The sequence below is a fragment of the Amblyomma mixtum genome, chromosome 7, assembly GCF_055824585.1.
Source record: "Amblyomma mixtum isolate Tamu chromosome 7, ASM5582458v1, whole genome shotgun sequence".
Taxonomy (NCBI): Eukaryota; Metazoa; Arthropoda; class Arachnida; order Ixodida; family Ixodidae; genus Amblyomma; species Amblyomma mixtum.
In genome coordinates, this window is record NC_143018.1 from 374,634 (window position 1) to 402,500 (window position 27,867).

Consider the following 27,867-nt stretch of genomic DNA (forward strand, 5'->3'; position numbering starts at 1 on the left):
GGCTGTGGTCCCTATCTTAATTTAAACGCAAATCACCTCGAAAGCTTTGTCAAAAATCAGCGCAGAAAGCGAAAGCTGCGCACTGATCCGCGTGCAGACACATGATACCTCGCATGGCGTTTTGTGTTACGAAAACGTTGGGACGGAGTAAAAAAATAGAAAAGCGAAAAGCTGGAACGCACCTAGTTCTGGAAGTCATCGTAGTGTCTTTTCACAGTGGAGAGGGTAGCGCAACACTGCATCGGCATTTTACTTTTCAAACGAAGCGCAGCCGTTTTAACCCAACGCTGGGCAGCGGTTTCATTTTCTATACCGAACTCGCATGACGTTTTGTGTTACTAAAACGTTGGGACGGAGTAAAAAAGTAAAAAAGCGAAAAGCTGGAACGCACCTAGTTCTGGAACGCATCGTAGTGTCTTTTCACAGTGGAGAGAGTAGCGCAACACTGCATCGGCATTTTACTTTTCAAACGAAGCGCAGCCGTTTTAACCCAACGCTGGGCAGCGGTTTCATTTTCTATACCGAACCAACATGGAGGACTTAGTTCTCGGAGCGCCGAGAGATGGCGCTGCGCATTTCGCATATCGTCTATTGAGCTACCGTAGTTGTTTTATTTTTCGCCGGTTATTGCTTGATTTTGTTCTGAACCTACTTCCCTTTCCGTCGAGTACTCTTTCCTTGTGACCATGTTTGCTTTAGACGTTTCAATGCTATATGTCCTGAAGCAATTTCTACCGGACGAGTGAATTGCAAGTATGATTGTTCTACCTTTCTTAAATCGACTACAATTGTGTATGCCTTTTTGCAACTTTTACTCAGTAAATTTGTTTTCTCTTTTTTTCCCTGCGTTATAGCATGCTGATTCCATGCTATATCGACTCTCGAAGAGTGGAATTTCATTGATCAGGGTGTATTGTGTCCTGTATTGTATGTTTTTTTTAAAGAAGCAATGCCACTGTACCACTGTCTAGTGCTTGGGGGCCTGCGGCTCTGTCAAACTGTCATTTATGAGAGCTTTTACCGCCGGTCTTCAGTGTTATGTACCGTTATGACCCAAATAATGGCATTATTTTAGAGCGCAGCTCTTTGGCGTCCGTTCCTGGGTTTCGCGTCGGCGTCGGCGTCGGCGTCGTAACCAGCTCCGCCCCCAATGTCACGCTTTTCAATTGGTCGAAATGCTCGTGACGTCACAGTGCGCGAATTTCAAATGGGGCCAATTGTACTTTGGCTAGTAACCATGCAACCAATCAAAGGGATCGTATAGTGATGCTGCAACTAAGTTGGACTGAGTTTAGTTAATTGCTTGATTAATCAATTAGCCTAATTAATATAGAGGAGAATGAAGAGGTGAGAAGAAAAGAATAGAAAGACGCGCGCCGCAGCGACAACAGCGTCCGCGGAAGGAGACGCTGCTGAAAAAAACAGATAAGTACGAATCCGCGTTCCCTCCACCACCACGCACTTCCCCACTCAGTAAGACGTTGCTCGTTTCATATACGTTGTGTCGAACATCCTAGACAGTTCCAACAATTGACAGGTTAATGACAGAACACGATGGATAGAAATACAATAATATAAATATGAAATAGCCTAATTAACCTTTCTAGTTAGACCGCATAAATCAATAAAACCGAGAACGAAATTGGTCGAGTTGGGGAATCGAACCAGGGTCTCCGGAGTGCGATGCGAGCACGCTAGCCACTCCGTAATGCCAGCTGAATGGTTTGGAATGAACAAAGGCGCGTCTAGCTAATACGGCGTCTTCGTTCACTCCCATCTTCCCCCTTTCCCTTACGGCGAGGTGCAGGTGTCCACCCAGATATGCGAGAGAGATACATTTCCTTTCCTCAAAAAATAAATTTACTGTCCAGCAAGGCGTACAGCCGAATTGGCGATGGCGTTCTGTGGACTCCCTGGCAGCGTTGCAAGACGCTGTCGCGTTCCACTCTTACAGGCGAAGCTTAACATGTTAACCACACATCAGTAACACACGCAGACAGCCAATGGACGCGTCATTCGCTGGCAGCACTTGATTCATCATTCACAACCATATTCTTAACGTACGCTCCCTTGCCGCACATGCCAAGGACGTACACCACGATCACATTCTGCGCCATTGCTCTGTACTTTGCTTTGCTGAAACCTGGATGGATCCCGAAGAGCCTCTCGAAATCATAGATTTCCTATACTGCTGTGGTGCTCGCAGAGACCACAACAGAGCGGCGGGAGTCGCTATCTACTTGCGCACAGGTCTCTCTGCAATACCAGTCGAAATGTTTGGCACGTCACATGAAGTTGGCGAACTGTGCGCCGCAAAGTTGCCCAACGGCTTGATGGTAGTAGCTGCCTACTTCGCCCCTACCGCACTCACGAAAGACGTCGTGCACTTCCTGCAACTCGCATTAACCGTCCATCGATCCACACCGATGTTAGTAGTGGGGGACTTTAATGTTGACATAAAGACAAACAGCAATTTCCTAACACTTATGCGGGAGAACATCCCGTTCCTCTCGCTCGTAACGCGTCCCACGGCTGTGACAACCTCGCGAGGCACTTGTATAGATCTCGTCTTTGAGAATCAAGCATTGGTGTACCAAGTCGAACATATATCACTCTATTTCTCCGACCACAAAGCTTCCTTCATGACTGTCAAGAACTGTTAGTGGAGTCTTTGTTAAAGGAATACGTGTGAAAAATAAAAAAAAAATTCTGTGATAGCGCATACATGTGTTGCTCGATTTCTTTGCCTCAATCTATCGAAAAGGTGAAACAGCTTATTTGCTGCGCTCAAATTTCGCATTAGGAAGTAACGTAATCGTCGGTAATTTTTTATTATAATCAATATCTACAGAACCAAAACAGTCCAGAGTTGCTGTGGCGGGGCAAAGCGATGGTGACGGCTGTTGTCAGTGCGGGTAGTGTTCGAGTTTCGACTTCGTGTTCCGCTGTATTCGAGTTTCAGTGGCATCCCAATATCTCGAATGTGTTCGCAGAGCTCCGTTGACTGGAATGTATCCCAGCCGAATGCCGTTAAAAAATCCATCTATCAGCATAAGGCGGCAGTCGAGTCGCATGACATTCGGTTGGAAGGAATTCGAAACGCCGTGTAGCAGGGGCATTACTTGTCACGGATCGTGATGATTTTTGTAGTTAGCATTTATTCAAATGTGAAAATAAATCTGAATATAACTCGGAGTTTTGTATTTTCAAGGTATTTACGCGAAAACAAATTACTTTCTCAAAGGCGCAGCAACATCTATCGCCACTGTCATCATTCCCAAAGACATTTTTTTTTTTACTGTGTGACCGTGCGCACCGAAAGTGTCCCGCATTCAAGAGAAGTGCACTTCGCGAAAGTGTCCGTAAACCTGCCTGTGTGACAGGGGTAGTTGACTCGTTGTGCGAAAACCCCTCTGTAGCCAGAAAGCAGTTGCAGGCCAGAACTACCTCAACTGGTGGTGGTGAAAACTTTATTTGAAACTGGGGAGTTTGGCACGCGTAGGTCCGTGGGCCCCCGCACTGCCCAACTGCACTCAATCGGTCATGTCCCGGAGGCTCATGACGTTGGCAGCCCGGCCAGTGGCTATGGCTTGCTTGGCCGGGTCCTCGAAGCGCAGTAGGGTCTCCCATGCCTCACAAGTGGTAAGGTGCTCCAGGCCCCTTGGGGGAGAATCCGCCAGGCAGAGGAAGGATATGGTCGAGAGGAGAGTGGTTTTGGGTTGGTAGCAGAGGGTACAGGAGGAGTTTGTTTGTTTATTTATTTATTTATTTATTTTTTTATTAATACTGTCAACCCTCATTTGAGCGTCATTAAAGGACGGGAAAATGAAGAGAAAAAAATGCATATACAACCATGAATGGACAAGCTTCTTCGAGCATACAATACAAGAAAGCATAGAAACGCAACACAATTCAGACCACTGTAGAGCCACCTGCTGTACAAAAAGAAATATTTGACAATCACTTACGCACACATCTACAGGAATCCCATGCCTAGACGGAATCCCGAAGTGTATTCAGGAATGCCGCTACACCTGTAGACTCAGCAACGTGAGCGGGCAGTTTATTTCAGTGCTCAATAGCATCCGGAAAGAATGAGCAGCGAAAGACGTTAGTTCGTGTCAAGTATGGCCGAATCGCTTTGTGGTGATTAAGGCGGGAGCTCAGTCTACCTGGAGGCTGCAGATATTTTTCTTTATTGATGGTAATTTCTGCGTGAATGATTTGGTAAAGTATTTTTAATCTCTGCTTTTTACGTCTTTTTTCTAATGTTTCTAGACTCCATGAGTTTAACACCTCTGTTGCCGAATCTGTTTTCCTGTATTTTGAACAAATAAATCTCGCTGCACGTCTTTGAACCTTTTCTATTTACGTTGAAAGAATCTTCTGCTGAGGAGACCATACTACAGATGCATATTCTAGGGAAGGCCGTATGAAAGATTTGTATGCTAAAACCTTGACATCTTTCGTTGCTCTCCCCAACTTTCCTCTTAGAAAACACAGTTTGCTATGTGCCACCCCACACACATATGTGCCACCACACGCACATATGTGCCACACACACACACACTTAGGTTGTGAGATGGCAAGAATAAAAGCGCAACAAGACGACACAAAGAAGGAGGAAAAACGACAGGACAGGCGCTAACTTGCAACACTTTACTATCTTCATAAACCGCCGCACATATATCAACCACAAGGGGGGGGGGGTAAAGACAGATAGGGGGGATCACAGATGAAGGCACGTGCGAAGAGACTCGAATATGACAAAACAAGAACGGGTGAATCCGCAGAACTATGCGATATCTAAAAACTGACATTCTTTTTTAAGGCGGAAGCCTTTAATGCCTCATCGTTGTAAGCAGCAGTTGTCGACAGAAATGTCACGCTTTTCAATTGGTCGAAACGGTCGTGACACGTCACAGTGCGCGAATTTCAAACGGGGTTAATTGTACTTCGGCTACTAACCATGCAACCAATTAAAGGGATCGTATAGTGATGCTCCAAGTAAGTGCGACTGAGTTTAGTTAACTGCTTCCTTAATAAATTAGTCTAATTAACCTTTCTAGTCAAACAAGATAAATAAACAAAAGCGAGTAAGAAATTAGCCGAGCTTGGGAATCGAACCCCGATCTCCGGAGTGCGAGTCGAGCACGCTACCACTACGCCATGCCAGCTCGATGGTTTGGAATGAACAAAGGTACGTCTAGTGAATACGATGTCTTCGTTAACTCCCATCTTCCTCCCTGCCCGTTACGGCGAGGTTTAGGTGTCCACCGAGATATGAGAGACAGATACATTTCCTTTCCTCAAAAACCAATTTACCGACGAGCAAGGCGTATTTGTCCGCGTTTCAGATTGGTCCAAATTTTCGTGACGTCACTGCGCGCGAATTTTGACGGCTGTCCACCGAAATATATGAGACAGTTACTGCGCAACTTTCTTTCCTCAAATACAATTTGCGACTAGTGGCTACTGAGATATGCGTAATTTGCTTTTCTCAAATACAATTTTCATTTTCTTCATTACGGGCCCTCTTTCTTCGTTCATTACACTTCCTCCCTTCCTGTAGAGTGCGGCTCAGAGTTCCTCTAGGTGGTGTTGCTCAGGTGTCCACCGAGATGACAGAGAATTATAGACCCATTTCCTTTCCTCAAAAAGCGCTGCGTTCAAAGGGCAACGCATCGCGCCGAACGGGTGGTGGCATTCCCTGGACTCCGTGGCAGCGCTACAACACGCTGTCGCGTTCCACTCCTAAAGGCGAAGCTTAAGCGTCATTAATTGGCAGTTAAATAATGCACCAACAGAATGTGAAGTGAACAATCACGAAGCACAATGCAGCACTCAGGCTTTCGCCTTTCACCACTTTAGCCGCTAAAGTTCCTCGTAATTTTTTATATATCATGATCGACGGGGTGCTAACACATGCACTCCCACTTTTACATATTCTGTTCGCTTCTATCAATTCGCGTGCGATCGTGTCTTTACTTTTGCAGATTACACTTGTTTCCAAGAGTTTTGCTCCACATGCCTTCTTTTTTCCTTCTTCTTCTTTCCAGCAATCCTTACAGTGAAGCGGTAGATTTGACCCGGTCCCATTCTTTAAAGACAGACTGTGTTCTCTCAAACGGTCATTAATACATCGCCCCGTTTGGCCGATGTAAGTTTTTCCACATGTCAGTAGGATCCTATACACAACTCCAACCGCACAATCTACAAAAGGATTAGCATGTTTCGTCTGACAAACTTTTTTCTTATCCTTATCCGGGTTAGTCATTCGGCACAATGCGGCGAGTTTCCTGGGAGCAGAAAAAACCACTGGCACCTTGTACTTGGAAGCAACTTGCTTAAGATTATGTGCAACTTTATGTGAATACAGGATCACAACTGGTTTAATTTTCTTTTCAGAGGCTCCACTTTCATCTCTTTTTTCTTTTCGTACTTTCTTCACCTTTTCTAGCAAAGCTTCGTTGACGGAGCTCAAGACTGAAGGTGGGAAGCCCGCCTGTTTTAGCTTCTGAATCTGGGCGTCAAAGCTTTCCTGCGCTTTGTGGCAACACGACTTCTTTAGAGAGGATTCCAGGCACATCATGGCGATGGCGCGCTTTACCGTTTTCGAATGCGGTGAGCCGTACGCAACAGTTCCTTGCGGGCACGGGGGCAATACTTCCAGCATGCGCTTTCGTCAGTAATGGTGATGTCAATCTCTAAAAACTGCAAACTATTTCCCTTCGGGAGCTCATAGGTAAAATCTAAGCATCCAGCGTGATTTTTAAAATCAGCTAAAACTTCTTCCACGACCCGCTGGTAGGACAAAGATGAGTGTTTCCTTAATATAATTAAAAAGTCGTCAATTACTTAAAACTCTTCAAAACACTACTGTCATCAAATGCACCTGCCAAGGCTTTGTCAATTCCCGCAAGAAAAAAAATTCAGGGGGCACTTTGACTGTCTAAAGTGCGTAGAGGCGAAAGCGCTTTCCGCACCACTATCGCTGCTTCTGTGGCCCTGGTGGCGTCACATATAATCGAGTACTAATTACTAAGTGATGACAAATCAGTAATTAATGCTTAATTACTGATTAATGCCTGAAAACTAGTTCGCTGCTAATTAATGACGCTTAAGTTTCGCCTTTATGAGTGGAACGTGAGAGCGTGTTGTAGCGCTGCCAGGGAGTCCGCAGAACGTCACCACCCGTTCGGCGCGATGCCTTGCCCTTTGAACGCAATGCTTTTTAAGGCAAAAGCCTTTAATGTCTCATCGTTGTAAGCAGCAGTTGTCGACAGAAATGTCACGCTTTTCAGTTGGTCGAAACGGTCATGACGTCACAGTGCGCGAATTTCAAACGCGGCCAATTGTACTTTGGCTACTAACCATGCAACGAATTGAAAGGATCGTATAGTGATGCTACAAGTTAGTGGGACTGAGCTTAGTTAATTCCTTAATTACTCAGCCTAATTAAGTTTTCTAGTCAGGCCATAAAAATAAATAAAACCGAATAAGAAATTGGTCGAGCTCGAGAATCGAACCCCGGTCTTCGGAGTGTGAGACGAGCATGCTATCCACTCCGCCATGCCAGCTCGATGGTTTGGGAAGAACAAAGGTGCGTCTTATACGGTGTCTTCGCTCACTCCCATCCTCCTCCCTTCACTTCCGGTGAGGTTTAGGTGTCCACCGAGATATGAGAGACAGATACATTTCCTTTCCTCAAAAACCAATTTATCGACGAGCAAAACATAGAACCGAATGGGCGATGGCGTTCTATGGACTCCTGGAAGCGTTGCAAGACGCTGTCGCGTTCCACACTCAGAGGCGAAGCTTAACATCTTAACCACAAATCAGTGACCACACTTTAGGTCAAAAAGTGCTCCCCTGAATTTTAACGGCTGTCCATCGAGATGTGCGAGACAGTTACTGCGTAATTTCCTTTCCTCAAATACAATTTTCATTTTCTTCATTACGGGCCCTCTTTGCCTTCTTTAACTCCCACTTGCTCCCTTCCTCTACGGTGTGATTCAGGGGTCCACCGAGATGACAGAGAATTACTGCGCCATTTCCTTTAGTCAAAAAGCGTTGCGTTCAAAGGGCAAGGCACGCGCCGAACGGGTGGTGACGTTCTGCGGACTCCCTGGCAGCGCTACAACACGCTCTCACGTTCCACTCGTAAAGGCGAAACTTAAGCGTCATTAATTAGCAGCGAACTAGTTTTCAGGCATTAATCAGTAATTAAGCATTAATTACTGATTTCTCATCACTTAGTAATTAGTACTCGATTATATGTGACGCCACCAGGGCCACAAAAGCAGTGAAAGTGGTGCGGAAAGCGCTTTCGCCTCTACGCACTTTAGACAGTCAAAGTGCCCCCTGAATTTTTTGAGTAAAGGAAATGGCGCAGTAATTCTCTGTCATCTCGGTGGACCCCTGAATCACACCGTAGAGGAAGGGAGCAAGTGGGAGTGAAAGAAGGCAAAGAGGGCCGCAATGAAGAAAATGAAAATTGTATTTGAGGAAAGGAAATTACGCAGTAACTGTCTCGCATATCTCGATGGACAGCCGTGAAAATTCAGGGGAGCACTTTTTTGACCTAAAGTGTGGTCACTGATGTGTGGTTAAGATGTTAAGCTTCGTTTCTGAGTGTGGAACGCGACAGTGTCTTGCAACGCTGCCAGGGAGTCCATAGAACGCCGTCGCCCATTAGGTTCTACGCCTCGCTCGTCGATAAATTGGTTTTTGAGGAAAGGAAATGTATCTGTCTCTCATACGTCGGTGGACACCTGAACCTCGCCAGCAGGAAAGGGAGGAGGATGGGAGTGAGCGAAGACACCATATTCACTAGACGCGCCTTTGTTCATTCCAAACCATCGCGCTGGCATGGCGGAGTGGATAGCACGCTCGTCTCGCACGCCGAACACCGGGGTTCGATTCCCGAGCCCGACCAATTTCCTACTCGGTTTTATTTATTTATTAGGCCTGACTAGAAAAGTTAATTAGGCTAATTGGGTAATTAAGCTATTAACTAAGCTCAGTCCCACTTGGAGCATCACTATACGATCTCTTCAATTGGTTGCATGGTTAGTAGCCAAAGTACAATTGGCCGCGTTTGAAATTCGCGCACTGTGACGTCATGACCGTTTCGACCAACTGAAAAGCGTGACATTTCTGTCGACAACTGCTGCTTACAACGATGAGACATTGAAGGCTTTCGCCTTAAAATGTTGCACAGTATGAGTGCCACACACGAACCAATACATATTAAGGCGGAAGCCTTTAATGTCTCATCGTTGTAAGCAGCAGTTGTCGACATTAAATGTCACGCTTTTCAATTGGTGGAAACGGTCGTGACGTCACAGTGCGCGAATTTCAAACCGGGCCAATTGCACTTTGGCTAGTAACCATGCAGATAAATGCGCGCGAGGAGTGATGTGCATGGTTACTAGCCAAAGTGCAATTGGCCCGGTTTGAAATTCGCGCACTGTGACGTCACGACTGTTTCCACCAATTGAAAAGCGTGACATTTAATGTCGACAACTGCTGCTTACAACGATGAGACATTAAAGGCTTCCGCCTTAATATGTATTGGTTCGTGCTTTACAACCCAAACTGCAAACACTGTGGCCAACGTGCTACCTACGATCACATCCTGTGGGACTGCAAAATAGAGCCACCTCCGGGTGATCTGGTTACAGCTCCTTCTCTCGAGCGGTGGGAGACCGTGCTGGCTAGCTCTGACCCCAGAACGCAAGTTTTGGCGGTGGAGTGGGCTGACAAAGTCGTCGAGGGCTATGTACTCTCGACCACTTAACGCGACCTCTTGCCAAGCTCTTCCCGGCGAATAAAATGTTTTACAATCAATCTAGTAACCATGCAACCAATAGAAGGAATCGTATAGTGATGCTCCAAGTAAGTGGGACTGAGCTTAGTTAATTGCTTAATTACCCAATTAGCCTAATGAGCTTTACTAGTCGGGCCATATAAATAAATAAAACCGCTTAGGAAATTGGTCGAGATCAGGAATCGAACGCCGGTCTTCGGCGTGAGAGACGAGCATGCTATCCACTCCGCCATGCCAGCTCAATGGTTTGGAATGAACAAAGGCGCGTCTAGTGAATACGGTGCCTTCATTCACTCTCATCCTCCTCCATTCGCTTCCGGCGAGGTTTAGGTGTCCGCCGACAAATGAGAGACAGGTACATTTCCTTTCCTCAAAAACCAATTTACCGACGAGGGAGGCGTAGAACCGAATGGGCGATGGCGTTCTATGGACTCCTTGGCAGCGTTGCAAGACGCTGTCGCGTTCCACTCTTAGGGGCGAAGCTTAACATCTTAACCACACATCAGTGACCACACTTTAGGTCAAAACAGTGCCCCCTTAATTTTGACGGGTGTCCACCGAGATATGTGAGACCGTTACTGCGTAATTTCCTTTCCTCAAATACAATTTTCATTTTCTTCATTACGGCTCCTCTTTATCTATCTTCTTTCACTCCCACCTCCCTTCCTCTACGGAGCGGTTCAGGTGCCCACCGAGATGACAGAGAATTACTGCGCCATTTCCTTTCCTCAAAAAAAGCGTTGCGTTCAAAGGGCAAGGCATCGCGCCGAACGGGTGGTGGCGTTCCGTGGACTCCCTGGCAGCGCTACAACGCGCTGCCGCGTTCCACTCCTAAAAGCGAAGCTTAAGCGGCATTAATCAGCAGTTAATTAGTATTCAGGCATTAATCAGTAATTAAGCATTAATTAGTGATTTGCCATCACTTAGTAATTAGTACTCATTTATATGTGACGCCACCAGTGCCACAAAAACAGCGAATGTGGTGCGGAAAACGCTTCCGCCTCTACCCACTTTAGACAGTCAAAGTGCCCCCTGAATTTTTCCTTTCTTCTGCAAATAGACCCGATCCTGGAACGAAACAGTCGTGGAACCCAAGTAAAATTCTAAAAGTGTGAGGAAGTTATCCACCGAAATGCCCGCGGAATTTTGGAAGGCAATTGGGCCATTTTTCTCAATGCAGAGTGAGACAGCCGCCAACAACTCTGTGGCACCCATACTGTGCAACATTTTTCTTGCGGGAATTGACAAAGCCTTGGCAGGTGCATTTGATGACAGTAGTGTTTTGAAGAGTTTTAGGTACGTTGACGACTTTTTAATTATATTAAGGAAACACTCATCTTTGTCCTACCAGTGGGTCGTGGAAGAAGTTTTAGCTGATTTTAAAAATCACGCTTGATGCTTAGATTTTACCTATGAGCTCCCGAAGGGAAATAGTTTGCAGTTTTTAGACATTGACATCACCATTACTGACGAAAGCGCATGCTGGAAGTATTGCCCCCGTGCTCGCAAAGAACTGTTGCCGTACGGCTCAACGCATTCGAAAACGGTAAAGCGCGCCATCGCCATGATGTGCCTGGAATCCTCTCTAAAGAAGTCGTGTTGCCACAAAGCGCAGGAAAGCTTTGACGCCCAGATTCAGAAGCTAAAACAGGCGGGCTTCCCACCTTCAGTCTTGAGCTCCGTCAACGAAGCTTTGCTAGAAAAGGTGAAGAAAGTACGAAAAGAAAAAAGAGATGAAAGTGGAGCCTCTGAAAAGAAAATTAAACCAGTTGTGATCCTGTATTCACATAAAGTTGCACATAATCTTAAGCAAGTTGCTTCCAAGTACAAGGTGCCAGTGGTTTTTTCTGCTCCCAGGAAACTCGCCGCATTGTGCCGAATGACTAACCCGGATAAGGATAAGAAAAAAGTTTGTCAAACGAAACATGCTAATCCTTTTGTAGATTGTGCGGTTGGAGTTGTGTATAGGATCCTACTGACATGTGGAAAAACTTACATCGGCCAAACGGGGCGATGTATTAATGACCGTTTGAGAGAACACAGTCTGTCTTTAAAGAATGGGACCGGGTCAAATCTACCGCTTCACTGTAAGGATTGCTGGAAAGAAGAAGGAAAAAAGAAGGCATGTGGAGCAGAACTCTTGGAAACAAGTGTAATCTGCAAAAGCAAAGACACGATCGCACGCGAATTGATAGAAGCGCACATAATATGTAAAAGTGGCAGTGCATGTGGTAGCACCCCGTCGATCATGATATATAAAAAAGAATGTCAGTTTTTAGATATCGCATAGTTCTGCGGATTCACCTGTTCTTGTTTTGTCATATTCGAGTCTCCTCGCACGTGCCTTCATCTGTGTTCCCCCTTATCTGTCTTTATCCCCCCCCCCTTGTGGTTGATATATACGCGGCAGTGTAAGAAGACAGTAAAGTGTTGCAAGTTAGCGCCTGTCCTGTCGTTTTTCCTCCTTCTTTGTTTGGTTTGGTTTATGGGGTTTAACGTCCCAAAGCGACTAAGGCTATGAGAGACGCCGTAGTGGAGGGCTCCGGAAATTTCGACCACCTGGGGTTCTTTAACGTGCACTGACATCGCACAGTACACGGGCCTCTAGAATTTCTCCTCCAAAGAAATTCCAGCCGCCGCGGCCGGGATCGAACCCACGTCTTTCGGGTCAGTAGCCGAGCACCATAGCCACTGAGCCACCGCGGCGGCCCCTTCTTTGTGTCGTCTTGTTGCGCTTTTATTCTTGCCAGCTATGAACCAACATGCCCAGGAGAGTATTTTACGGAGGTTGTGAGAAACTGAAACCCCCAGATACTTGAACGTACTAACATTAACCAAATCGTGACCAGCAATACTGTACTGAAAAGAAATTATATTTCGTTTGTTAGTTATGTGGGTAAATATGGTCTTATTGAAGTTGATTTTCATTTCCCATTTCTCACACCAAAGTGCAAAAGCCTGCAGCGTTTGGTTAATGTTAATCTGATCTCCTTCACATGTGATAGGTGCATAAATGAGGCAATCATGCGGAAACCGTTATAGTTTAACAATTTCCAACAGCAGTTACTACGTCATTGATATAAACTAGAAACAGCAGTGGCCCCAGCAGCACAGAACCCTGTGGTACACCAGAATATACATCCAAAAAGCCAGACTCGCAAATGTCAACACGTAACGCCTGTTTGCGTTTCGCCAAGTACGCTTCTATCCATCTGAGGATGTCTCCATTAATGCCAGCCCTTCGCACTTTCAGGAGTAATTTGTCATGAGGAACCTTATCAAAGGCTTTTTCAAAATCTACACAAATAATATCAATCTGCCCCCGGTCATCTATAGATTTAGAAAGGTGATGTATTGTCTCAATTAACGGTGTAACGGTTGAAAACCCTCGACAGAACCCATGCCGACATTCAGAAAGTAGTCCATTTGTTTCCAAAAAAAATGATATGTTTCGAAATAAGATGTTCTGTTACCTTACAGCAGATTGAAGTAAGTGACATAGGCCGATAGTTGTTCATAAGTGTGCGATTGCCACTTTCAAATACGGGTATAACAATGGCAGTGCGCCAGTCTTGTGGCAGATAATGAGTTAAGAGTGATTTTCGGAATATAATTACCAAGTAGAAGGACATCCATTCAGCATAACGTTTCAAATAGCATGTAGGTTTGGTTTGGTTTTGTGGGGTTTAACGTCCCAAAGCGACTAAGGCTATGAGAGACGCCGTAGTGAAGGGCTCCGGAAATTTCGACCACCTGGGGTTCTTTAACGTGCACTGACATCGCACAGTACACGGGCCTTTAGAATTTCTCCTCCAAAGAAATTCTAGCCGCCGCGGCCGGGATCGAACCCGCATCTTTTGGGTCAGCAGCCGAGCACCATAGCCACTGAGCCACCGCGGCGGCCATGTAGGTATTCCATCCGGACCGATAGTTTTCTTTTAGTCGAATTACATCATCTGTTGAAACACGCCGCTCTGAGTAAAGCTGATAGCATCTATAGACGTTTCACGAGAATGTGCTTCGTCGTGTGCGTCGCTTTGGCTCGTGTTTCTTGCGAATACAGATTCCAAATATTAATTGAAGTGGTCTGCTATATTCGATTTATCTGCAATAAGTTCGACTCCCACTGTCACCTGCTATTACTCTTTCCTTTGTTTTATCAAGATAGCGCCAAAAGTTTTCTGGAGAATTTCTCAGTAAACCACTAAGAGTGTGATTAAAAAATCTTTCTTTTTGCAGCCTGTAGCAACATCTTTATTTTTGGACGTAAAACCTATATGTCGTTGGAGCCGGCTTTCTTTCTACGCAATCATTTCAACTTCCGATTCGCGTGAATTATATTTCTGGTGGCCCATCCGTTGCGCTGCTTTGTTTTGTTAAGTCTAGTTGGAACGTACCGGTCGACACAAGTACCAATGGTAATTTTAAGACGCTGCTATAACCATTCATCTGATTCATTTTCAGAGGCACTTTCAAATTCATCAAAACAAGTTTCCAGGTAACCCAGGATGGATGTATCATCGGCCTTGCCATACTTTTTGATTTCTACTCGAACCATAGGTTCTGCAGGAACGTTTGCAGAAGTAAGCACATTCAGGAAAATAATTTTGTGATCAGATATTCCATCGGTGACATTTGCTTCAATGTCTCCTACATTATTTGAGAGGAACACCAAGTCTAGTAATGACTGTGACTAAGACGATATCCGTGTAGGTTGTCCAACTACTTGCCTCCAATTGAAAAGAAAAGCAATATCCAGTAATTTTTCTGCGCTAGAAAATTCTGTATGCCCAGGCGTAGTCAATCCCCAATCAATACGTGGCAAGTTGAAATCGCCAGTCATTATCAGGCGGGTGCTACATGGCTGAAAAGAAACTCATTTAACTTATCGAGAAAGTCGGGTGAAGTATTCGGTGGCCTGCAAATTCCTTCTATGACGTACGCAGCACTAGAAAACATAATTTTACACCACACTGACTCCGGCATTTCGCTCGTAATCGTGGAAACTGAGAGCGATGACTTGACAATAATGGCCACACCATCACCACGGGAATCTCGATCCCATCTGAGCATTGTGTAGCCAGGAGGAACAATGCAATCAAAAGAAACATCACTTTTGAGCTATGTTTCCGTTATGCAAACGACATGCGGGTTCTCTGAGAGCAATAAAAATTCCAATTCTGTGACCTTGTTAAGAATGCTGCGAGCATTCAGCAGACTATCCTGAGCTATGAATTATTTTCACTTCTGGAAGTTGATCCATTATGTCTGTCATCTGCTCTCTCCGATTCGTTGTGGCTGTTTCGAGCACCCTTACGTTGGGTCCACCAGACCAAACGCTCGTTTCGAGTGTCGTCCCAAGAGTACAAACGGTTTTCTATCTGCAGTTTATCGTGAACCAGCGATACCTTTTGTCCGTTAGATCGCTCGACAGCAAACAGACTGCCACAAATTCCTTCGAACTTGTACAATATCTTTTGCGTAGTCATTGCTGACGCTAACAGACGTGCCTTTAAGTTTGTGGCAAATTTTAAGAACGCTGTCTTTTTCCCTGGAATCATAGAATTTCATAATTACTGGTCTAGTAGCTCCTGTTTTCTTTCTTCCCAGGCGATGAAGTCTTTCGACTGAACTAACCTGAGCACCAAGATCCTTGTGGAAAATAATGTCTACAACCGCTATTCTCAGATCTAACTCTGACTCAGTGGCTCGTTCAGGGAGCCAAAAAACTAAAAGATTGTTACGCCGGCCGCGGCTTTCAAATTCCACTAACTTTTTAGCTTGCTCTTTGATGATGGACTCAAGGTTATCAATTCTTGTGCTGATTTCTTTGAATGCCGCTAGAAAATCCGATAACCCTTCCGTCGTTGCATTCAGCTCACCGATTTGGTCTTGAATAGCTTTCAATTTGCAATCCGTTTCTGCCTAATTCTTTACAATCATCTGCAAGTATTCCTGTGTTGTAGGCCCCGGATTCTCCTCAATATCACCTCCACGTCAACAGCAACAACAACACTGTCCAGCGATCACTCAAAATTGCGCGACACCTGCGAGGGCACGGCAGGACTACTACAAATCTATTTTCATTTCTGTTAGAATGAACAATACGCCAGGAACTAACCTACAAAACCAGCAGAAGGCTTTTAGCCATGCTGTCCCACAGGCAAGTGCCGTGCCCTCTGAAGAGGCCCGCGCAGGACTGCCGCTTTTGTATATCCGCTGCAGATGACGTAATTGTCCGGTGGTGTTTCTTCTCGGCAAAACGTAGTTCCACCGTCACGTTTTCCAGATGAGCAAGCGGGAATGCGTGCACGGGTAGTACGCAGGCAGTTGCATCTTGTGTCACGCTGCTTTCTAGATGATAGGGTAGGTTCAATGGTAGCCGATGTGAAGTGCTAGTTGTCGCATCTAAAAACCACGACACGACCTGCAAAACCAGCAGAAGGCGTTTAGCCATGCTGTCCCACAGGCAAGTGCCGTGCCCTCTGAAGAGGCCCGCGCAGGACTGCCGTTTTGTATATCCGCTGCAGATGACGTAATTGTCCGGTGGTGTTTCTTCTCGGCAAAACGTAGTTCCACCGTCACGTTTTCCAGATGAGCAAGCGGGAATGCGTGCACGGGTAGTACGCAGGCAGTTGCATCTTGTGTCACGCTGCTTTCTAGATGATAGGGTAGGTTCAATGGTAGCCGATGTGAAGTGCTAGTTGTCGCATCTAAAAACCACGACACGACCTGCAAAACCAGCAGAAGGCGTTTAGCCATGCTGTCCCACAGGCAAGTGCCGTGCCCTCTGAAGAGGCCCGCGCAGGACTGCCGCTTTTGTATATCCGCTGCAGATGACGTAATGTCCGGTGGTGTTTCTTCTCAGCAAAACGTAGTTCCACCGTCACGTTTTCCAGATGAGCAAGCGGGAATGCGTGCACGGGTAGTACGCAGGCAGTTGCATCTTGTGTCACGCTGCTTTCTAGATGATCCGGCAGGTTCAATGGTAGCCGATGTGAAGTGCTAGTTGTCGCATCTAAAAACCACGACACGACCTGCAAAACCAGCAGAAGGCGTTTAGCCATGCTGTCCCACAGGCAAGCGCCGTGCCCTCTCACGGTTTGTGTAGACTTGGTGATAGCGCGAGCGTATATAAAGGGAGGGCAAAGTGCGTGTTTGGAGTCGCCTCCAAAGGGAAAAAACTGATGGTAATTGTCGAGGTAAGGATGGGGTGAGGGGTAGAATGGACGCTCGGCTTTGAAGGCCTGCGTCATTTCACTGAATGAGTGCATGCGCTCGCGCGAAAACAACACCAGATCGGAGGCCGCCCGTGCCCGGTTGAGAGAACCTTAAAGCGTTGGCGGCATCGTTAATGGGATTCCCGCAGTGGGCAGGCATCCATATCAGCTACATGTGGCGGGGCGGGTGTGCGGCGAGGGAGTTCAGTATGCGAAATGCAAGGACGTGAACACCCCGCGAGCAAAATTTAGTATGACAGTTTTAGAATCTGACAGTATATATCGAGCCTCCGGGGAATATGTGAAGGGTGGCAATCGGTTGGAGGGAAGGGTTCGTGATATTTACAACCGCGTCATCGCCTGTGCATGCGGCATCCACCCAAACGGCGTATGGTTCCGTGCCATAGCGTTTGTGGAGCGCCCTAGCGCGAGATCTGCGTCAGGTTTCGTGGTAGGTGGGGTGCATGTTTTTGGGGAGAGGTTTGATAAGTAGACCAAGTGTTAAGGGGAGTCTCCCAAGGTAGAGTAGATTTGTAATAAGGAAGTAATTACTCATTGACTACCCGAGCGTAACCGTACGGCTACAAAAGAAAGCAATACAGCTTCCTCAGAAACTTCGTAGTTAAAGAAAAATTTGTCCTGGTCCGGGCTAAGAACCCGGGACTACCGCTTCACCGGAGCAGTCGCTCTACCAATTGAGCTAACTGGGACGGCAAGCTTATGGTAGGGCGAGAGCAAATTGATCAATAACTCGAAGTGGGAACAGTGTTGACCAAATGTTTAGGGGAATCCCCCAAGGTGGAGTAGATTTGTAATAAGGGAGTAATTATTCATAGACGTCCACCCAAGCGCAGCCATACGGCTACAAAGGAAAGCGATACAGGTTTCTCAGAAACTTCGTACTTAAAGAAAAATTCGTCCTGGTCCGGGGTTCGAACCCGGGAGCACCGCTTCACCGGAGTAAGTAGTTCGGAGTAAGGTAAGTAGTTCGCGGTGAATATGGCGGGGGACCTGGAGCTGTGTGTGATCCGTGGCTGGTATTCGGATACTGAGAGTGTGTATGTGTCTGCCAGTGGTGGTTTTCGCGAGAAGTATGCATTGTGTATGTCGGTGGGCCTCGATTAGCTCCCCTATCGTATTGTGCACGCCTAGTTGAAGTAGTATTTCGGTTGAGGTATTTAGGGGTAGGTGTAGTGTTTTAAATGCTGTTCGGATCATGGCACCCAGGGTGGCGATTTCGCCGGCCTGGAGTTTCAGGTAGGGTAGCGTGAAGATAAAGCGGCTTATGACGAAGGCATGAATGAGGCGACATAGATCGTGCTCCTTCAGGCCCCGGTGGTGTGCAGAAACGCGGCGGATTAGGTGGGATAACACCGTTGCCTGCTTGAGTTTCCGTATCACGAGTGACTTTTTACCGTTGTTCTGTATGAGGAGGCCCATGTACTCGGAGAGTTTACCTGTGGGATGTGCCGGTGTTCCAGTGTCACGGTGATGGGGGCTGTGGAGCAGTTTCGGGCTGTGGGGTGGATTATGAGGAGCTCCGAATGCTCCGGAGAGCAGGAGAGTCTGATACTCCACGCATGTGTTTGGGTAAGGGTAGCTGCCGACTGTATGGTATTTTCAATGTCTCCATCACTGCCATGGGTGGTCCATAGAGTGATATCATCGGTATAGAGTGTATGTCGAAGGTGGGGGAAGGTTTGTATATTGCGGGCAAGGGGATTGAGAGTGACATTGAAGAGAAAAGGGGAGGGGACAGACCCCTGTGGGGTTCCAACCCCACTAAGGGTGTATGGGGGGGATATGTGGGGACCGAAGTGAATTTCAGCCGTGCGGTTAGTAAGGAATGCTTGAAAATGCGTGTACATACGTTCACCTATGTTCAAGGGGGAGAGGGCCACCATTATCGCTGGCAGGCACGCGTGGCAGAGACGCCGCACACGAGTGAAGTCATCACCATCAGTGCGACTCTCCCCTTCCGAGAAGGGCAAGTTAACTTCCGTGATGAAGAGAAAGAGGTTGGAGGGCGCTCGTCCTCATTCCTGGGGTCGCTATACAATAACCCTCACTCGCATTACAAAGCATTCCAGGTTCAAGATGGGAGCGGCTGGCACCCTCCACCGCAGGCACTGGGCGAGGTGCCACTGTCCTCCCTGACTGGATGTGGTACATGTAAACAACGCTGTCTCGCCTCCGCGAGATACGCTAGGAAATACGATGCGCCACTGCCGTATTAATGTAAACGAGGCTATATATTGCACAAAAGGAAAAGTCCCCGCTGCCGTTGTGGCGCTATAAAGCCATAATCAACCAATTTGAATCGCTCGCGTCTACATAGACAGGCGATATAGCAAAGCGCGGTCGGAGGCGGCAGTTCACTGCCGATGAAGTGCACGACCATCGCAACGCAGCGAAACTGGCGAAGCTAGCTGCTGTAGCTGAACAACGTGCAGCCCCCAAGCTCCCGACAACTCGCCGACAAGCCATGCTTTTGTGGTTACACATCATTAGAATTGCTGAGGTGCCCCAATAATTTTTTGTGTGTTTGTATTTAGAATTTTTTTATACCCTTCATACCGTGCTAGCTTTATGTGTGTGCCTCTTTTTCATATGATAAATATTCCTCGTTCCGCCGAAAACCCGCCCTCCAGGAGAAAGCGCTGAAGGCTTAATGAAGAAAATTCCCGGTGGGAAGTGCCCGATGACGTACACTTGCGAAAAAAAAAGCTGAAAACTCGAATTAGCGCAAAACGCTACGTTCCGAACTTCTGGAGGGAGCGCAGCGGAGCTACCGGTCATCCAGGTCTCACCGTCGCCAAAATTACAACATTTGCTTCGACAACACTGTTGCCCGGAAAATGAAACCAGGCCTCGAAAGCGACTCATAATTGTGTCTTGTTAAACACATAATACTAGTGCGCACTGCAGTGCGTACCTCAAAAGCTGCGCTGAGAAAACGCTCCATCACGACCAAAATTTCAGTCCAAGTTTCACATTGTTGCAGTTCACTTCTTAGCTTTCCCAAAACACAAACACTGTGCGAAATTCCGAGACCTGTGTTGTGCTCCGTGGAGCGACTCGCAGAAACGAAAAGTGAGAGAGAGCAAGTGAGTTCATTGCATGCCTCACGACAACACGAGGCCTCGCCAAGGTCCTTCAAGAGCTTCTTCCCCTCCCTCCCCAAACCCCCCCTCGTAACAATTGCGCCATAGAATGCCCAATACTCCTTCCTTAAGGCTGATTCTCACGACGGTCTGTTTGCGCGCGGCCCGCGCATCACGTCTTCATGCGTCACCAGATTGAGAGGCGCGCTGTCGGCTCGCGGACTAAAGCCGAGGGGCTTTACTGCGGTCTCATCAAGCAAGAAAGCTTAAAATGGGCTATCAATACACCCCAGGCCATTGAGGAATTGGACAACGGGCCGCAACCGCTTCGCAGAACTTCCGCTGCAGTTCAGTAAAGTTTTTCCTCCATTCAATCGCACAGTTATGGGTAGGGAGGAAAAACCAGTCCCACCAGCCTTGCGAAACACTTTAAAATGATCTGGCAACTGTGATGCAGCCCACACGTCACCTGCGCTTTTGGTCATGGGATGAGCACGCGATGTGCGGGCCGCGGGCGAACGGACCGTCGTGTGAATCGGCCTTTAGGTGCATCCAGAGCCTCCTCTGAGTACAGCGCCTTTTCATAATTCCTTAGGTCGAAACAAAAGAAGGAAACTTGCGTGTCGTGTGTGGAGGGCAAACCATGTGACTTCTGACCGGGAGGAGCAGCAGGTAAAACTCATATCCTGTTCATTCTAAGGCGTCTCTAGTCGGGAGAAGAAAGGCGTCGGGAAAATGGTCGACTATTCAAAACCAGTTTAGAAGCAAAAGTTGGCGATTTTGCCCATCGGGCCTTGCTCCTTTGACGTCATCTGCTCTAGACCAGGAGAGGCCTTTTTTATTGCCTATCCTAAGAAATGTTTCTAGTTTTCATTCTATTAACAGTCGCAGCATAGTATTTGTGTTGGCGTGGGCAGGACACTTTCGTGTTCCTTATTTTTCTTGCCCCCTAACATACGTCCCTTGACGTTCTTTGACCTGGATTTTCGCGGTCAATTTTTGATTCTTTTTCACTGCATTTTGAGCAGGAAGGTGAATCATAAAAGAAAGCTATTTGCGATAACGGAGCTAATCCCCTATGCTCGTATTATAAAACAATTTATTTTTTAATGATTACAGCACAGCTTCAATAGTGCAGGTGCAAACGCTCCTCAAAGAAGGCCCTTAAGCCAATGGCGTCAGCCGAGTCACGCGACTTCGCGGCTAATCCTGTTAATCCGCGGTTAAGCCTCTTGCACCTACCAGTCCCCTGAATTGTCAATTTTGGAGGTGCGAAGGATTACCGGGACACCATGGCAATCGGCCGCCGCCATTCGCTGGAATGTCTGCTTTGTCGGGCATTCGCCGCTGATTTCTTGAGCTGTATCCGACTGTATGCAATCTCCCGACTGGCAGCGCGGCAAAGTGCTACAGCCGCTATACTTACCATTTATATCTACCATTATAAGCGGCTTTCTTGCCGAGGCCCATATAAAAGCACTTTTTCGTCGATAAAATTAAGTTCACCCCTTCGCAAAAATGAAACAGAGTTGGTAGTTTCTTGTGGTGTCTTGAAAAGGGAAGTTTGGTACCTCAAAAGCGCAGCTTCATTTCTGCAGTCATATCCCACAGATAGGATCCCGGCTACACATCATACATGCATATGACAGATGTCTGAATGAAAAAAAGCCAAGAAGTCGCCTATACACCTGTTTTAATAAAAGTACGAATAGTTATAATGTTTCATATTGTTCATTGATACTAATATATTTTCTAGGTCTTGAAACGAGCACTTTTTAATTAAATTGGTCGACAAAAAAGGGGCGAGGGGTTCTTTCATTGATACTAATATACTAATATATTTTCTAAGTCTTGAAACGAGCACTCTTTATTAAAATCGGTTGAGAACAAACAGGCTCTGAACGCAGGTTAGAACCCGAAGTCCAAACCCCTGTCACCATAACCCGACAACGCTACGAAATCACTAATTTTAAAGCATCACAGATGGACGAGACAGCTGACCTTCTATCCAGATGCCATCTGCTTCTAGACTCACAATTGTCTATTATTTCCGACGACATGTACTAAGCTTAACAGGTTCATAATGTCTCTGAGTAAAGCTCTATCAAACCTTCTTAGATCAGCATTAAGAGAATAAACTAAACACATTCAGAATACTTTCTGATTCTGGCCGTTTGATTGCCGTTACGCTCTTCCAATCTAACAAGAATATCCAAATTCAAACGAGCTAGCTCTCATAGCCTATTCTATCATGATCTCACCCACAAATAAACTTTTTAAATAATGGCGCAGGGCTGACAATTCGCAAAGTTCCTCCAAGGCAAACATTTTAAACACCCACGTGTATCCTTTGCAGTTGCAGTAATTTTCATTGTAATAACATTAAAACATTGGTTCATACACTAGGCTCACACTCGCACATGTGTTCTTTTCTATAAGGCATAGATCACCTGACACAAAGATGAGTGTCAAAGTAGACGGACATTCATTGCTTCGAATCATTTGTGCAGTGTAACTAGCTACCAGGCGCCATATTTCTTATGTTAGGCAGTGCCACGTTTCAGATATAAAGGCCTGGGGAAGCTTCTTGATGAAAGCTACGACAGATCGACACACGCCATTTTCAGAAGCATTTGTTAGGGTACCTAAACCCGGGAATCGTTTTGGATATCTATCTGCGTTACGGCGTTATACAGTTTTAAAGTCTTAAAAATGGGCCAAATTGGGCCCCCTCCCATAAGCGGCATTGTATGATATTTAAACACGCCGGGAAGCTCGTATATTAATAGTAACAAAACTGAAACTTCGGCACATTCCTCAGCTAAGTGTATATTATACAAATCCCCTAATCATTTTTTGTAGGTGCTTTTGTTCACGTATTACGATTTTTTTGTAGCCCTTCCCATTCAGTTAAGCGCCCTCTCACTGCCACTGCCGGCAGATGGCGCAAACAGTACATGTCCCTGAGTTGGCAGTTGACAGCCGTGCTGTGCGGACGTGCGTTTTGGTGCTCTTCGGATCACGCGTGGAGACCGAGACCGGACAGACTGCGAGAGCGACTGCGTAAAATAGATGAGTACTTTCCTTTAATAGTTTTAAAAGTGCGTTTAGTTTTTTAGGCTGTTAGGGGAAGTGCAGGTTAAGGAATAGAATTTAGGTCAGTGACCTAATTTCGGCCGGGACTATTTGACCGGCAGTTGTCTCAGTGTTTTTTTGTGCGTTAACTTTTAGAGAGATAGCTTTTTTTTCCAAGTGATTGATCGGCATTTGCGGTAGCCAGAATTTTATTTTAATTTTGCACGTGTTTTCAAGTGTTTTTGTCTTGAGCGTGTAGATATCTGGGCATTTGGTGCAAGCAATAATCGAGTGTTGCTACGATGGTTAAGCTACTGAAGGTTAGATGTATGGAGTGTGAGGAATCGGTGAATTTAAAAGAAACGCGGTTCGATTCAGTGGAGGAGGCCGAAGGCGCAGATTTTATGTGCAAATTCTGCGTATTAGGTGCACGCCTGGACAGGGCTGAACAGGCGAACAGCGAACTAGTGCTAAGGATGGATGCTCTAGAAACAGAGTTACAGATAGAGAGGGGAGAGAAGCGTAAGCTTCAAGCACAGCTTTGTCAGATCGAGTCAAAAACGGCTGACACCGCCATTGGAAGCTACAATGGCGGGCATTCCAGCGCCAGCCACGTGGATGGGGCTTGCACTGGCATGGACAGCGAGAGGCCAGAAGGTCAGACATGTTCAGGCAGGAACAGCTACGCACAGGTGGCAGCTGGGAATTCGAGAGGCGATACTGAGAAGGGGTCCGAGCTATTTCCAAGAAATGAGGTCACAGTCGCTGATAAGAGGCAGCAAGATCCGGAAGTTAGGAGGGAGTGGCAGAGTACCCTAGTGCTTATCGCTGGTGACTCAAACATGGGGCGCTGCAAAAGAGCTATTCTGGACCGGGTGAAGGGTGATAGGCGGGTAGCAGTCGGGGTGTTTCCAGGAAAGAAAATGGACGATGTTCTGAGAGCGACTAAAAGTGAACTTTCCGAGAAGGCTGCAAGGCGTAACTTGGTAGTGGTAGCTGCGGGGCTAAATGATGTCCTGTATGGTAACGCCGTACAAGTAGGGAAAACATTAGCTGAGGGAGTTGACGGTATAAGGGCGATAGCACAGCAAGCGCAGATCGTGGTGTGTACAGTGCCGGAGGTACAAGGAAGGAATGCAGAGGTTGCTAAAGACGTTGTGAATCTTAATCGCGAGATAAGGCGGTTAGGCCTCGAGAAAGGCTGTGAGGTGGTAGAAATAAACAAGGAAGTGCACAGAGCAGGTTCGGGCAGAGACTTTGGACGAGATGGCATCCGTTTCAGAGGAAGGGTAGGAGAAGAGATAGGCAGGCACCTGGGAGGCCGAGCGGTAGCTTTTTTAGGGGGCCCACGGTGGCTCAGGGCGTAGGGGTAGGTAGAAGCGATGTAAATGTAAGAATGGCGGCTGATCCCAACAAAATGGCCACTAGGAGGCCCAGAAAGAAAACTACGAAAAAGAAATTTAACGCCAGGATTAGTTACATAAACATGCAAGGGGATAGAAAGAGAGCGAAATGGCTAGAAATAGAACAGCAGTTAAAGGACGAAGCAGTAGGTGTATACGCTCTATGCGAGACACATCTGAGGGATCTAGAAGATCCACCTTTCATCGATGGCTATGTCTGGGAAGGGTGCAACAGAACAACAACGGAGAAGAAGGGAGGAGGAGTAGGTATGCTGATACATCAAGGAACAAATTTGCAAAGAATAAAATCAACTTGCAAAGAACATGTCTGGGTATCAGGTACAATTGCTGGCAAAAGGACATGGCTAGGGGTAGTTTATTTAGGGACCGGGGACAAATGCAGGCAAGAAAACAAGGATCTAGTTAAGTGCCTCAATGACGATATAAAGCAGATTGGAGACGGTGTCGATATTATTTTGCTTGGAGACATGTACGGCCACATCGAGGATCTGGATGGATACACAGATTGTAACGGGAAGTTAATGCTAGACTTGTGTGAGCGGCACAACTTAGTTATTGTCAATAGAGAAACTAAATGTGAGGGACAAATCACGTGGGAATCCCGTAACACGCAAACAACGATTGACTACTGTCTAATGTCGCAGGGCATCTATAGCAAGCTCGCAATAATTGAAATAGACGAAGAGGTGAAGGACAGCCTAGGAAGTGATCATAAACGTATTAGTCTACAGTTGGGAGCCCTAGTCAAAAGAGAAATGCAACGAAGTCCAAAAGACAACGCAAAATTAAATGATGAACAAATAGCGCTAAGATCAGCCGATATAGAAGAAGTAATTGAGAAACGCCACATGGAAAATTGGGATTATATTCAGTTGGAACTGCTCATCGCTACAAAAATGAAACGAGTGAAAGGAGTTAACCGCTGGAGAGGAAAGAGGAAGCCACGAAGCTGGTGGAATATGGAAATTAAGGAGGCCATCGAACAACGACGGGTGCCTTCAAGGGAACACAGAGAAGCAAAGAAGGCGCAGTTATCTGTAGAGGAAATAGGAAAAAAATGGGAATCTTATCGACAAAAGAAACAGCAAGTTCAGGTCCTAGTCAAGGCTAAAATAAAGCAGTCCTCTGATAAATGGCTGGCTGAAGTTCGCGAGGCAAATAAAGGGGGCCAAGAAAATTCTGGAACCATATAAGCTGGTTGGGAAAAAGAAATCAAAGAAAGCAGGAACAGATTATAGATGCTGAGGGAAAATGTTTAGAGGGAGACGATGCTATGGACTACATTACGTCATTTATAGCTGCGTCTTTTAGCAACGCCAATGGGGTAATCTCCCCAAGTGAGGCGGCAACACAGGACAGCACAAAAGAGAACAGCTTAGAACTGATTAGTCTTAACTGGGAAAAGGCGGAAGCGAATATTCCTAAAACCACATCCGCAGGGATAGACGAAATTACAATTAAGCTGTTTAATGAACTTGGCCCAAGAAGCAAGGGCGCGGTGATAAAAGCATTGGAGGCAGTCATAACAAATCAGCAAATTCCGCACAGCTGGAGACAGAGTAAAATGAATTTGATTTATAAAGGAAAATGAGATAAGATGAACATAAAATCCTTCCGTCCGATTACGATAACATCTGTTATGTACAGGCTGGCAATGCAGGCGGTGAAATTAAAAATGCAGTCATGGGTAGAAGGGAATAGGATACTCGGAGATCTTCAGAATGGGTTCAGAAGGGGTAGGCGGTTAGATGATAGCCTGTTCGTGCTTACCCAATGCATAGAAATAGCTAAGGCGGAAAATAGACCTCTGTTTTTAGCCATTCTGGACATAAGCGGTGCATACGATAACGTGAACAGGGAACTCCTGTGGAGAATATTGAAAGATTTAGGTATTGGTGATGAGGTAATTGATTTTCTACAGGAAATCTACCGAGATAATGAAGTTGAAATTACATGGGAAGGGAAAAAAAGTACCACAACTGTGGGGGTGCACAAAGGATTAAGGCAAGGTTGTCCTCTATCACCGCTGCTGTTCATGCTCTACGTGATAAATATGGAAAGAAGGCTAGAAGAAAGTAATCTAGGTTATAATCTGTCGTACAGATTAGGCTGAAATGTAGTTGAGCAGCGACTACCGGGTTTAATGCATGCGGATGATATTTTACTGTTAGCAGATAGCCAGGAAGATTTACAAACTTTGGTTTATTGCTGTGGAGACGAAGGAGATGCTCTAGGATTCAGTTTTAGCGCAACTAAATCAGGTGTAATGATTTTTAACGATACAACTGATCAGGTGCTTAAAATACAAGGCCACGAAATACCCAAATTCGCCGAATGCAAATACCTCGGGATATGGCTAAACGAAGGGCAGATATACACGGAAAAGCATGAACAGGCTCTTAGGGCAAAAGGACGAAGAGACGCCGGGATAATGAAACATAGGGCATTATGGGGGTACAACAAATATGAAGTACTAAGAGGTATTTGGAAAGGAATAATAGTGCCGGGACTTACTTTCGGCAATGCGGTTCTGTGCTTAAGGGCAGAAGTTCAGTCGAGATTAGACGTAAATCAGAGAGCTGTTGGAAGATTAGCACTAGGTGCCCACGGTAAAACCACAAACGAGGCAGTACAAGGGGATATGGGCTGGGCATCGTTCGAGGCACGGGAAGCTAAGAGTAATATAATATATGAAGAACGCCTGAGGAAATTGGACAATAACGGATGGGCAGCTAAGGTATTTAAATATTTATACAGAAAGAACGTTGACTCACAGTGGCGGAAAAGAACTAGAAAACTAACCAGTAAGTATGCCGGTCATGAGGACGGAGAAAGAAAGAGCATTAAACGGCAGGTCAAAAACGCGGAAGTTAAAAATTGGATGAATTCAATGGAAAAGAAACATAGTGTAGAACTATATCGATTCTGGAAAAGGCAGATCAGGAAAGAATTTTTCTATGATAACTCAAGAGGCAGTGCCCTACTTTTTGAAGCTAGATCAGGGTGTCTTAGAACGCGCAGCTACAAAAAGAAATTTAACAAAGATGATGACACATGTGCAGTGTGTGGTAGATCTGTGGAAACAATTGAACACCTCATAATCAAGTGTGATGGTATCTATCCGGATGTCGATGCAGGCACAGTCACTCTTTCTGAGGCCCTAGGGTTTAAAGATAGCAATGGTGATGTAAATAAATCTGCAGTGGAAGTCA

At 46.1% G+C, this 27,867-nt stretch overlaps 1 pseudogene; it reads left to right on the forward strand.

Annotated features, from left to right (window-relative positions):
* The window catches only part of LOC149334779 (uncharacterized), a 52,521-nt pseudogene that overhangs the window by 20,700 nt on the left and 3,954 nt on the right, over positions 1-27,867 (forward strand).